The following is a 15,523-nucleotide window of genomic DNA, read 5'->3' on the forward strand; positions in this document are numbered from 1 at the left end:
ATTTCACGCTGCCTTTGTACTTCCTCACGCTCCAATTGACGCTCCATTAAGGCTTCTTCGCGCTCTCTCCGTGACTGAAGTTTCTCAGCTTCACGCTCCTCTCGCATCCTCTGTATCTCCTCAAGTAAAAGGGCGTTTTGCGTGTCACTGCGCTGTGTGCTAGTACCACCACGAGCATCAGGTCTAAAAGATCTAGGTGTGACACCGGAGCCCAAACCCACAACTCGCCCATGTCCCTGAGACCCGAATGCGCACTCAGCCAACTGCAATTCATTTCTATTCGGGTCTTCTTCTATAGCAGTTCGCAAGGCAGTCTACAAACACAAATTATATTTGATTACATACATACATATGATAAATAAAAGAAATATAACTAATAAACACGACTTACCACTTTTTCTTGAATAATAGGGGGAACCTCCGGATTTGGATCTTGCAGAGTCGGTTTCTTTGTATGAGTGTGCAAAAATAATTCCGCAAAATTAGGCGACGTACCGGTAGTCTTCTCCTGTACAAATTTAATTATTAATAAAAACGTAATAACATTATAAACTTTGTTATTCAATGATAAAACGAACCATTTGCTTCTCTACTTGCGAAAATGAGATGCTGCCCGCATGATTCTTGTACACAACATGCGACCTATTTTGCGCATTCACAGCACTTGTTTTCTGCAAATAAGAAAACATTTGTGTTTAATGAATGCTTAATGTAAGAGCTATTTATAAACACATTAATTTACCTTGAATTCCGGCGTGAGAAAGCGGCGATCAAGTAGATAATTCCAATCACTAATTTCGATCTCGGGAGGGGGATTTGCCCTAATCGCTTGCTCGTTACCTTCACGGGATTTAATGTACATGGTGTTCCAATGACATCTCCATCTATCCCATAATTTGTTGGCTTGAAATAAACTTTGTCTTCGATAGTTGTTGATGTCATCCCCCACAGCCACGAAAGGATCCTAAATAGTGAACATTAAAATACGATTATAGATTGTGTTGAATACATAATGGACTTAATAATATAAAAAGTTACCGTGATAGCCATCCATATGTGATCTAGCTGTGTGGAGCTCAGGTTCCGACCAACGCAAAGTCCTATGAGGTAGTGCATTGGAGTCTCGAATGACACTCCCAATATGCCTCGACCAAGCTGTCCTATTCTCGCACATTGGTTTACCATCAACAGGGTTAAATTGAAGAGTCATCTTTTGCCCCGCTTGCAATCTACCAACAACTTTATTCTTATTCTTGCCCCGTCTCCTTCTCGAAATAGATCCTAAAATTAAACAAAAAATTATATAGGATCACAACAACTAACTTAAGCAAAAACATAAGTACCTCCATCTTGCTCCTCAGACGGGGGCTGTGTCTCATCATCATCATCATCACCGGGGATAGTGTTTGGTACACTATCAACATTCATGACATCATCAAGGTCCAAATCAATTTCCTCGACAGAGTTACACAATTGCACGGGATCTTCAGAATGCTCCTCGGTCCTTTGTATAAGGTCGTGTAGCGCGCTGTTTAAACTCTTACCTGGCATTCTTTTAGGTGCCATGATAGCTGCAAATATTGAATGTAATGTTTATAAGACAAATTTACAAGTAACCCTTCATAGAAAATAATTCAACCTTAATTAGAATAACGGGGATTTATTGGTGTCACAATTTTCCATTCAAGCCTTGATGCCATATCTGTAGAGTAAAAGACTTGTTGTGCTTGGCTTGCCATTATGAATGGTTCATTTAATTGAGTCTTTAGAATCCTGTTGATATTTATACTAACATAACCATACTTATCAACTTTAATGCCCCGATCTTTGTGATAAACATCAAACCATTTGCATTTGAAGAGAATCACTCGTCTTCCACAAAAGAATATCACTTCTATGATTTCATTGATCACTCCATAGTAGTTAATAGTCTCAGTCCCATTATTACCAACAACCAAAACCCCGCTATTTTGGGTAGTCAAGCTCTCGTCATGTTTTTCAGTGTTAAACTTGTACTTATTTATTTTGCACGAGTTATATTTCTTTGCATACAATGTAGGCCCACGTCCTAAAATCTTAAGATTCGTTGTCCTATCGGATTGATCGGTTAGTTGCTCCATCTATATATTCATTAGAAATTATTGTTAAACTAATTGTCATATACTAAAAAAGAAAATTGTTGAGACGATTACTTACTCTTTCTTGGAAATATCTAACGTATTGTTTATCCCGAGCCTCATTAGAAATATTAGGAGGGCATGATTGAACGAAATCGTTGCGCAAATGACAGATTAAATTATTACCTAAATCATACCTCATAATGACATTAATGGACTTACTTATAATATTCTTCAGCTTCGCGACAATTTTTTAAAATGTACCAATGAGCACGCTCACGATCACCCGGTTCATATGTGTAGGATGTGCCATTAGATAAGTCTTCCATAGTGATGAAAATGGAGAATGTTGTACTTGTATTTATGGATTCATCATTTGACTCTTGATCGTCCAAATATCGGGCACACATGCTCATACTCTCATTCAAAAGGTAACTCTCGCTGATTGAACCTTCTGGAAAGTTCCTGTTCCTAAGGTATTTCTTGAGTGTGCTCATATATTGTTCAACTGGATATATCCATCGATACTGAACGGGCCCTCTAAGACAAGCTTCAAAAGCTAAATGAACTGGCAAATGCACCATTATATCAAAAAAAGAAGGTTGAAAGATCTTCTCCAATTTGCAAAGTGTCAAGACAATGTCGTCATGTAATGTTTCCAATTGCCCGCGTTGTAAATTTTTTTGACAAAGCAATCGAAAGAACCTTGCTAAATTCACCACGGCATCGTACACATCATCGGGAAGTAGGCCACGTGTAGCTAGTGGAAGGAGATATTGTAATAGAATGTGACAATCGTGACTCTTCAATCCTGATATTTTTTTCTCCTCCATGTTTACACACGCCCCAATATTTGAACAAAAACCGTCGGGCATTTTAATATCTTTCAAAAACTGACATAAACGTTTCTTATGTTCTGAGGACAATGCATAGGGGGCCGGCGGACACCGAAGAACACCATCAACTTCAACCGGATGTAAGGAATGTTTTATGTTCATTATGACCAAATCTTTCCTTGCTTTAATTCCATCATTGGTCTTTTCTTTGAAATTCATTAAAGTTCCCAACAAACTATCACATATATTCTTCTCAATATGCATTACATCCAAATTATGTCTCAACATCAAAGATTTCCAGTAAGGCAATTGAAAGAATATACTGAATTTGTTCCAATTATCACCTCGGGATTCATGTATAACTTTCGTTTTCTTAGGCAGGTACTTTGTCAAACAAATTTCCTTTAGATCTCGCGCTTGCAATTGAATTTCGGAACTCGATAATAGTACAGGAGGATCTCTATGCTCCGTATGCCCGTCAAACGTATCGGTCTCTTTGCGCCATCGATGATTAGACGGGAGGAATCGTCGATGATTCATGTAACACTCCTTCTGGCAATTTGTTAACCTCAAAGACGCGGTGTTCTGATTACAAGACGGACATGCCAATTTACCATTTGTACTCCATCCAGACAAATTTGCATAAGCCGGAAAATCATTAATAGTACACATAAGAGCTGCCCGTAAATTAAAATATTGTTTTCTGCTTGCATCGTATGTCTTCACACCAGTATTCTACAATTCCGTCAACTCTTCAATAAGTGGCTCTAGAAATACGTCAATACAATCACCGGGACTTTTTGGTCCTGGAATGAGCATTGAAAGAAGAAAATTGTTTTTATCCATACATGTGGTAGGAGAGACGTTGTAAGGGATTAGAATAACTGGCCAAATGTTGTACGATGTTTTTCCGCTAGCAAAAGGTTGAAAACCATCACTAGCCAAACCAAGTCGCACATTTCGAGGTTCTGTTGAGAAATTTGGGTACAATTTATAAAAGGTCTTCCATGTCATTGAATTAGCGGTATGCCTCAACGCATCATCTTCGGGATTGTTATCTTTATGCCAAGTCATGTGTGGAGCAGTTTTAGAACACATGTATAATCTTTGCAACCTCGGTTTTAATGGAAAATAGCGCAGCGACTTGTTGGCTATATACTTACCATTCACCTTCGTTCGAATTGCACCATTAGATTTATTGACATTCCACCTAGAAAGCCCACAAACTTTACATTGCTGCAAATCCTTATCCTCTTTACGAAAAAGCATGCAATCATTCTTACACGCGTCAATTGTTTCGTACGATAGGCCCATGTCTTTAATGAATTTCTTGCACTCATAATACGAATTCGGTAGTTGATTATGAATTGGTAGTATTTCCTCCTTCAATAAACTCAACAATAAATCAAATGACGTGTTTGTCCACTGACCTACATTCTTGATGTGAAGAAGTTTAAGAAGAGTTGAGGCTTTGGAAATGCGAGAACCTTCATACAAAGGTAGTTTCGAATCGTCCAACAATTTGTAAAACGTATTAACATCATCAACGGGAGGCTCATTTTCACTCGGTCGTTCATTATCAATGTTGACATTAGGGTACAAATCAGCAATAATATCTTCCATTAGACGATCCTCAGCAATAATATCTTCCATTAATTGATCCTCACAAACTTCAACAGGTTCGTCTTCCATTATATTAGTCTCGTTATTTGGTGGTTCATTGATCGGTTCGTCTTCAATTTCATCATCTGATTCATCTTCCTCCACATTCTCGGTAACATCATTTACAAGTTGACGTCTAATTGATCTCTTTTCACCGTGAAAATACCAAAAACCATAATTTTGTCTTATGCCGTATACAATCAGATGGGATCTAACCACACTCTTATTATCATATACTCGATTTGCACACCTTACACAAGGACATGCAATCGATGACCTACCCGTAGACCTTTCAGCAAATTCTATGAATTTGTCAACCCCCTCACTATATTTAGGATCGGTACGAAGTATAGTCATCCATGTTTTGTCTGGGATTTCCATCTAACCTAACATACAAATTAATAATCCAACAATCTAACATCAATAATTAAACATACAAATCATTTATTCATCTACTAATCCAAACATGCAATAATCTAACATACAAAATATCTAACTTAATCTACCAATCCAATAAATCTAACATACAATTAATCTATAATTCAAACATGCAATAATCTAACATACAAATAATGTAACTTAATCTACCAATCCAATAATCTAACATACAATTAATCTAATAATCCAAACATGCATGCAATAATCTAACATACAAATAATATAACTTAATCTACCAATCCAATAATCTAACATTCAAATAATTTACCTAAATCTAACATAAAATAATTTAACTTAGCATTCAATATTAAGTAAACCTAACATAGTTTTATTCATTAACCTAACATTAATAATCTACTAACAATCTAACAATCTAACATTGATTGTAAATAAGAACTAACCTGAATTTTGAAGTGTAAACTACAATCCGCGGCAACAAAGACAATGGCAAATTCAAACCCCGATCGAATTGAAATTAATGCAACCTGATTCAACAGTTCAAACGCAAAAAGTGAAAATGAAAACCTGATTCAACAGTTCAACATATATAAGAAGTAACATGATTGAATACCTGATTATACCGTTCAAACGGCAGTGAATAACGAATTGATCAGTTTAAACGGGGAAATTCAGAATTCTGCAAACAATAGTGTTGATTATGTTGACAGAAAATACATAGCCCAAAATCTAAACCAAAATCAAAATCATCTAAGTGATGTTAGCATCTAAAGCATCATTTGTATATATACCATGCCAATCAAGAATTCTGAACATAATTTAGACATGCAAAACAGATATTCAACTCAATTAAGGCTAGAAAGTGAGAGTTAGTACTTTCTGTTTACTATGTCATAAACATACTCTCTGTTTTTACTAATTGCTGTTTATTAGAAATACCATTATTGTTTACTAATTACTTTCTTAAAAACAGAACAACAAAACAGTCACAACCATTATTAGAATTCTGCACATTATTGTTTACTTTCTTAGAAATACCATACTCTCTGTACTTTCTTGTTTACTTTGAATAAAAACAGTCACAAATATTCTTAAAAGTCCTACATATGTCATAATTAACATACTCTCATATTCAATCTAAAAGGGCATATAACTCATACAATTACTAATTAAACTACAACAACACAACACCTCAAACGTAATATCCAAAATCAGCTTCGATTACAGTAATTATACAAACAATGTTCACAATCTGCAGACTTCACAATCAGACTTCACAATCAGACTTCACATAACAGTTAAAAATATAAACCTTAACATAATATCAGAAGATATGGCAGATTAGCTATCAAAACATAAATCAAATATTGACTATAGCATAAACCAATCAAAAACAGTCCTAACCTAGATTACTTCAATCAAAATACAACCAAAATAAAAAGGGCAGAGGGAGAAGAGAGTTTACCTGGCTGGAAGAGGGGACGACAGCGACTTCAATCGAAGAAAAGAGAGGACGATTCTTGAAGACGTGTGGCAGGGAGAGGGGACGATCGGCGGAGGAAGAAAAGAGATAAAAAGAAAACTTACCTGTCGGCGACGGCGACTTGAGAAGACGGGCGGCGTTGGCGACTTGAGAAGACGGGCGACGATTTGAATGGCTTCAAACAGAATATCGGAAAGAAGAGGAGAAAGCGCGGAGGAAGAAAAGAAAAGAAAGAAAAGAAAGGAAAGAAAGAGGGAAGTTGTTCGCGGGTTTATTACACAATATCTGTAACGGTTATTGCAAAACCGTTACAGATACCAAAGATAAAAAATAAAAAACGGTTCACTTTCTGTAACGGTTATTAAGAAAACCGTTACAGATACTAGATGAGAAAACGAAAAGGCAGTTCACTATTTGTAACGGTTATTAGTAAAGCCGTTACTAATAAGCTAGTCTGTAACGGTTATTAGTAAAGCCGTTACTGATGATACGTTCCTCAAACGGTAACTTATGGCTTATCTGTAACGGTTATTAGTAAAACCGTTACAGATAGTGATGATGACAACGAAACGAGACGGCGCAGCATCTGTAACGGTTCTCCCCAACCGTTACAAATACATTATTAGTAACGGTTTACGTATAAAGCCGTTACTGATATCCTTACTGAAACGTTAAGATGATGTCGTATCTGTAACGGTTTATATCGCCGTTACAGATGGACTTATATCAGTAACGGTCTTCGAAAGCCGTTACTGATAAAATACATTAGTAAGGGCGTTCGAGCGCCGTTACAAGGGGTCGTTACAGAAGACCCATATTCTACTAGTGCAAAGAGGTAAACGTTAATTTTGATACTTTGTTTAAGAAATTTGACTCTCAATCTTTTTTATTACAATAAGTCCCCTCCTTATGTAGTTTTGATCCTTAATCACTTTTTATGTTTAAAATGCTCATTGAAATAAGATTTTGATACAAATGAACCAATATTCACGATTTTTTTATATTAAAATTAAATCAAATTATTTAAACGAGATATTTTTCTATAAACATAATCATACGACATAATTGAACTGATTTAACTGATTATATTCACGTCCATGATTCAATTAAGTAACTTTACTTAATATTTTTTATATTGAGATGATGTCTCTTATTAAAATTATTAAATGATTATGATGTAGGGTCAAGTTAAGCTTGCCCCCATCCATTAAGTCCAACACCTAAAAACTCTGTCAATGGCATTTCTAAATCCACTTACCTTCTAATATTTTAGTTTTCTTATGTTTTTTTTAATGAACATATGTATTAACTATGAGCGTGCTTATCATTTTTAATCCCCTAAATTTTAATATATTATGTTATAAGGTGAGAATTATTGTCGATGTCATTTGTTAGATTTTCAAAGACACTGTGAATATAATGTGCTGTACTAAAATTACAAAAATTTAAAAAGATAAATACATTGTCATATTTAATACACATATTTTTATTAAAGAATAAAAAAAATGAGAATATGCAATCAAATAGGGATTAAATTAAAATATTGCAATTAATTAGGACTTATTCTAATGGTTTATTTGGGGATTTTATAAAAAAAAATTAATTATAATATTTCTTTTTTTATCAATCAAATAATTATTTATTAAAGAAAATATTAAATTATTCCTTATTTAATTATTTAAATACTTTTAAAATTTTATTATTAAACAAATTAATAGTATTTAAGTAATATATACTTAAATAACCATTTCTATTTATATAAAAAAAAACTATAAAACTAGCTTTTTAGAATGAGAGTTGATGAATACTTCAATATGTTTTTGTTTTCTAGATTTAGAGAGTGAAGAAATGAAGAAAATCAATTTCTTTAATCAAATGATATTAGTTTTGAAAATTAATTTATTTTAATAATGGATTTAAGAATAATTATGGTATAATGTTTATAAGGAAATCACCTTTATAATTCTAAAAGCACTTTTTATTATAATTAAATTATTTAATATTTTAATTAAAAAATACCAACTTTAATCTATAAACCATTATTTTATTTTATTTTTCAATCTTTTATAATTAAGATATTTAATTATATAAATATAATTAAATTTAAAAATATATATAACCCTTTAAAATTATAAATATAATATATATAACAAACTTAAATATATGTTAAAATTATATATATATATATATAAATATAAATTTGTTATTTTTAAAAATATTTAAAATTATATATATATATATAAATATAAGAGAAAATATTTTAAAAAAATATTGATTATTTTTATTACGGTATACTAAATCTTCAATAAAAAAATACATCCTTAATAAAAGAAGATAATTTATTTTATTTTTTAAAATAATGTATTTTTATTTAATATATTAAATATTTAAGTTATATATATATAATATTTTTATAATTTAAAAAAGATATACATTTTAAATTTAATTAAATATATAATAAAATATTTTAATAATAAAAAAAACTGGAAAAAAAATTAAGATAAATGTTTAAGACCTTAGTTCATTAAGGCCCAACTACTTGTTGGGCTTCTTTTGAAAATTATTTAAATACTGTTTTTAACCTAACTCAATATTTAAATTTAAACACTACTATATAAACCTAAATTATTTCAAATTATCCTTAAATGGTAATCATCGTTCAAAAAATACTTATATAATTAATATTAATACATTTTAAGTAAAAAAGTTTTACCTCATAGCAATTAAAATTTAACAACTTTTTTTTTAAAAATAAATCAAGTTTATTTAAATAAACCATAATTATTTATCAATCAAATTATTATATTTTATATTACCCTATTTAAATATTTTTATAATTTTAAAGGATTTGAGTAATATAAATTAAATAATTTACAAAAACATCAAACGAGAGTACTTCAATAAATTTGTGTTTGTTTGATTTAGAGAGAATATATGAAGAAAATTAAATTCTTTTGAAAATGATATTAGTTTTGAAAATAATTTATTGTAATAATGGATTTAAGAATAATTATAGTAGAATGTTTATAACAAAATCATCTTCCTAATCTTAAAATAACTTTTTATTACTATTAAATTATTTAATATTTCAATTAGAAAATACTAACTTTAAACTATAAACCATTATTTTATTTTTTCAATTTTTTATTATTAAAATATTTTAATTATATAAATATAATTAAATTTACAAATATATATAACCTTTTAAAATAATATATATATATATATATAACAAACTTAAATACATATTAAAAATTTATATATATATATATATATATATATATATTAATATACTTAAATCTAAATTTGTTAGTTTTAAAATTATATATATATATATAAAAGAAAAAATGAATTAAAAAAATTATTAATTTTATTATGGTATACTAAATCTTCCATAATAAAAGAGATTTTTAAATACCAATAAAAAAAATACATACTTAATATAGAGGTTACCAATAAATTAGAGAATTTGATGCCAAAATTATAGAATAATACAAATTAAACTTTTAAAAATATATCAATGTATATAATTTATTTTATTTATTAAAATAATATATTTTTGAGGTATGATAATACAGAGAGAATTTAAAAAAGGAGAAGTGAGAAAGGATAATGTGTCACATCACTACAAAAAATGATGAGAATTTTTTTTAATAAATAAAATTGAGAGATTTTTTCAATAAATAAAATTGACAAAGTAATTTTTCTCAAAATATTAAGTTATTTAATAATAAAAAATAAAAGAGAAATTGCTATATATATGAGTGTAATTTTAAGGTTAGATATAATGATAATTTATTCATAAGATAAATGTTTAAAATCTTAGTTCATTAAGGCCCAACTAGTTTCAGTTGGTGGGCTTCTTTTGAAAATAATTTAAAATATAGTTTTACCCTAATTCAATAATTCGATTTAAACACTACATATAAATCTAAATTATTTTCTTATAATTAAATGTTAATCATCACTCAAAAAATACTTATATAATTAATATTTAATTAATATAATATTTTTGGCTAAAAATTTAGTAATAGATTGTATTATATTATATATTATGTATAAATTAATAATTTAAAGTACAATATTTTTTTTTACAGTTTCCGTATCCCGTATCTGACTCATTGACCCGGTTTCTAATAAGCCTCAAAATTATTATTTTTAGATTATTTGTAATTCATTTTTATCTAATTAATAATTTAATAATTGATAAAATAAATATAATAATTATTTTAAAAATATAGAGTTAAAGTAATAAAAAATAATTACTAAAATTATAAATAATATTAAAAAAATGAAATATGATTTCAATTTATTATAAAATTTAAAAGTTAAAAGTATATTTTAATTATTATATTTAGATAAAGCAATACACTTATAAATAAAAATTAATTAATTTAATATTATTATAAGCTAGGTTTAGGTTTGTAACGCGCTCTAACCCTAGTTGATAACGCTCAATCGATAAAAGTTCTCCATTTAAAATAAATTAATTTAATACTATATAAGTTAAGTTTAAGTTTAGTTTTCTCTCACTTGAACCCACATTTCATAGGCCACCGTTAAAAGTTCATAGATAGAGCACAAAGGTTACCTCTTTTTCATCTTATGAACATAGAGTTTAAACCTTAAATGTTTTATTTTAATAATATGATAATTGTTAATATTAATATATCTCTTTTTTCAATTTGTTTCCTTTTATGAATCTAGACATTTCAAAATGTAATGTAATTATGGATGAGACAAGTGAGTCAAACAAATTGTTGAAAATATGTTTCCAGCTAAGGATTTAAGTGATGTAAGAAAATTTGTTACGAATTAAATTCACTTTTCCAGATCATGAAGAAATTCAAAAAATGTTTGTTTAAAACCTAACTTTAATATAGTCATGAAATTTCATTTTTTTTAAACCCTAAATGTTTAAACCTTAAATGTTGATTTTGCATTTCTCTTTTGGCATTTGGCAAATAGATGAAGTGTCTTGGACATTGGATAGTGTCTCAGTCTATTTGAAAAAAAATATTAGAAAAAAAAGAAGTTGCTGAACATTTTAGAGTTTCAACATTTAAGTTAAAAAAATGACATTTTAGAATACCCATATTTCGAGTTAGTTTTTAAACTTATCAATTTATGAATTCCTTCGAAAAAATGAATTCAGCAAATCTTTTTGCACAAATTATATTAATAAATTCAAATTTCTTTTTCGTAGTTTCTTTTGCCTTATTTGCCTCATTTATATTGCATCTTTAGATTCATACAAGAAGGAAACAAATCAAAGAAATATATCAAGATTAACGATAACCACATCAGATCTACTGTAAATGCAATCTTATTATACCAAAGACATAAGAACAATGAATTATTTTTAATTGTTAAGATTAAAGAGTACTGTTAGAGATATATCAAAATTAAAGGTAGACTACATCAATGAAATGTAATTTAAGAAAGTAAATTACATTTAAGATTAAATGCAAAAGCAAATGAATCTGCAAGAAAGACAACAAATTTATAAAGTGTAAAATAGCATGCATTAGATGATAATAAATTGATTATACCCTAGATTCGAGAGAGTATTAGGAGATGTTCAAATATATAAATCTAATGAAGTAAGTGAATGTTTATAATAAAAAAAAGCTGTAATTGAATAGATTATTCTTGTTCAAATATATATTTTTTTTAATTCGTTTAAAATCTCTTTTTTTTTTAAATATCTTATTATAATATTAATTTAGATTAAATTATATTATAATATATACCATAATTATATATATATTAATAATTTTAATAATATTTTTTAATTCATGTTTAGAAATACTACAATTTCATGTGATTGTAAATATGTTTATTATATTATTTAATAAAATAATTTAAATTTTGATACACTTATTCTTGTTATTAATTATGAATAAAACAAAATAATTTACATTCACATAAATTATTCAAAAAATAGTAAAAAATACATAATTAATATGGACTTACATGTTTTCTTGATTACAAATTAAAATAACTCAAATCCACATAAATCATTTCTCAATACATTATGGCTAAAAAAATTGATGAACAGACATAATCAAATCCACACAAATCATCCCCTCCTTAGTACATCAACGATTCTGGACAAAAAAAAAAATGGACTTACATGATTGATTGTCTTATACCTATCATTTTTTAATTTAAATAAACTTACATTTACATAAATAATCCTTCAAATTGTGGAAAATATAGAATCAATGTCAACACGTTTCTCATAGGCCTCTTTTGATGAGAAGGGTTTTGGGATAAACTCAATTTTTATCTTAAAATTCAAACATTGTATGAACTATTAAATCAAATAATTTTATTATTTAAATACTAAAACTATCTTTTAATTTTATTCTCTTTCTAAATCACCATTCTCTTACCTACACTATATACTCTAAAGTCAAAAGGTAAATTAGTTTTCAAAATTTTAAAATTAATTTTTTTCTAATTTTTATCAAAAACAAAAATTTTTAAAATAAAACTCAATTAAAAAGAAAAAAAATCTTTCCTCAGACGCTTTATACTTATGATTATTATATCAGATATCAACTTTAAATGCTTTCCAGCTATATTATATTGACTTGACAGAGGAAAAGTACATTAATGACATGTCGGGAGATACTTTCTTTTTCTTTTTTTATGTATTTAGTTTCATATTGTGAGCTGGTGGCCAAACCCTGAAAATCTATCTATATCCTTGGCCAATACTTTTCCTGATAATAAACAAAATGAAAAGGAAATATGAGTTCTAACTATCCCCTTCTATGAACAATTATTATATTAATAAATATGATACACATTCTAAAATTAAATTAAAAATAATAACAATTATTATTATTATTGTAGACATACAATCTCACTCCAAAAGCTTTTCAATCGAATCATTTTTTATATTGAAATTTTGAGTCAAGCTAAAATTGACTCAATCCATCAAATCCAATAAATAACTAACAAAGGTAGATCTAAAATCCTATCAACACCTAAAAACTATGAGGGAACATTTCTAAATTCACTTTCCTTGCAATATTTTGGTTTTCTTATGTTTTTATAAAATTATGTGTATAAACTAGTGTAAAATGGTAGTATTTTCTTGCAATAAATATGTTTTCTTATGTTTTTTATTTTGATAAATGGTAGTGTTTGGTTAAAACACTTTAATAATTATCATTACCAATTGATAATGTTTAGTTTGGATTGAGGAATGATTAAGAATAATATTTTATTTGTACAATAATTAATAATTTTTATATTTAATTTTTATATATTTATAATTTAATATATTTATAAACTTTATTAATTTTTTTATTCTCCTCCTATTATTACTCAACTAAAAAATATATAAATAAATTAATTAGTCCAATATATATATAAATAAATAAAAATTAAAAAAAATAATTAGTGAAAGTAAAAAAAATATTAATAAGCTTTATATTTATTTTTTATTCTCTTTATATATATTTATTAATTATTATAGAATATTTTATATTATAAATTTTAAAGTATTTATTTAAATAAAGCTAATTTTGATAATTAATAATTTATATCAATATATTTTGATATTTAAAAATTATTATCTTATACTAAAATTAATTAAAAAATAATTTAAATCACATGATAAATAAAACTATGAAAACTAATAAATAGATATAAATGAGTATATTTAGAAGATGGACCACCACTATTTAATCACACAAAACAATTTATATATATCCACTCAAATAAAAAAAATTATCCGAATATAATAATTTGATCTAAAGTTATAATTTTTATTAAATCTTATATAAAATTTTATGTAAGAAAAAAAAATAATAGAGAGAGAATGAGATAAATGGATAAGAGTAAAAGTATAAGTAGTGAGAAAATCATATGGAAGAGACCGAAAAATTAATCCAAACTATTTTGAGTGAATTAAGGCCCAACTACTTATTGGGCTTTTTTTTAAAACAATTTAAATATTATTTTTATCCTAACTCATTATTTCAATTTAAACACAACCATATAAATCTAAATTAGCTCAACAGGTACTTATCTAATTAAACTATATATATAGTATTTTTTTGGTTAAAAATTTAATAATTGATTGTATTATATATATTATGGATAACATTAATAATTTAAAAAAAATTATAATACAATTAAAATAAATACTTAAATAAAAAATTAACTAATATGAATTATTAGTTTAAAAGTTTTTTTTGTATGATTTAAGCATCATTATTTAACAGGTTTCAATGGGTATCCGACTATTTGGACCGTTTTCTAATAAGCCCAACAATTAATTTGTTAGATTCTTAGTAATTTTTTTTTATCTAATTTATAATTTAATATCTAAATTTACCTTTTAAAATATACCTTTTATTCTATTTTTTATATTTAAAATAAGTAAATTTCTAAAATTATATAACTTAGAATCAGAATAAATTCTTAATAAAATAAATATAATTATTATTTTAAAAATATAGAGAGTTAAAGTGATAAAAAAAAAATTATTAGAATTATAAATAATATTTTAAAAAATAAAATAAAAATAAATATTTTTCAATTTATTATAAAATTTAAAGTATATCTTAATTATTATATTTAGATAAAACAATAAACTAAAAAAAATTAAAATGAATTAATTTAATATTATATAAGTTAGGTTAAGTTTTAGTTTTCTCTCTCACTCAAACCCTAAATTGCCGCCGCCATCCATAGAAGTCCTCCAGCTAAAATTAATTAATTTAGTACTATATAAGTTACATAAGTTAGGTTTAGTTTTAGTTTTCTCTCACACTTCAACCCTCAATTGATAATACATAGTTGCTGGGAAGTCCGCCATGATAGAGGAGCCCAACGCTTTCCTCTCTTTCATCTTCGGAACCCTAAATGTTTCATTGATGTGGTAATAGTTAATCTTGATATATCTTTTTTTAATTTGTTTCCTTTTATCAATCTAGAGATTTCAAAATGTAATGCAATAAAGATGAGTCAAGTAAAGTTAAAGAAATTGGTGAAACAAGTTTGCAGCT

This window comes from Impatiens glandulifera, chromosome 8, assembly GCF_907164915.1.
Source record: "Impatiens glandulifera chromosome 8, dImpGla2.1, whole genome shotgun sequence".
NCBI lineage: Eukaryota > Viridiplantae > Streptophyta > Magnoliopsida > Ericales > Balsaminaceae > Impatiens > Impatiens glandulifera.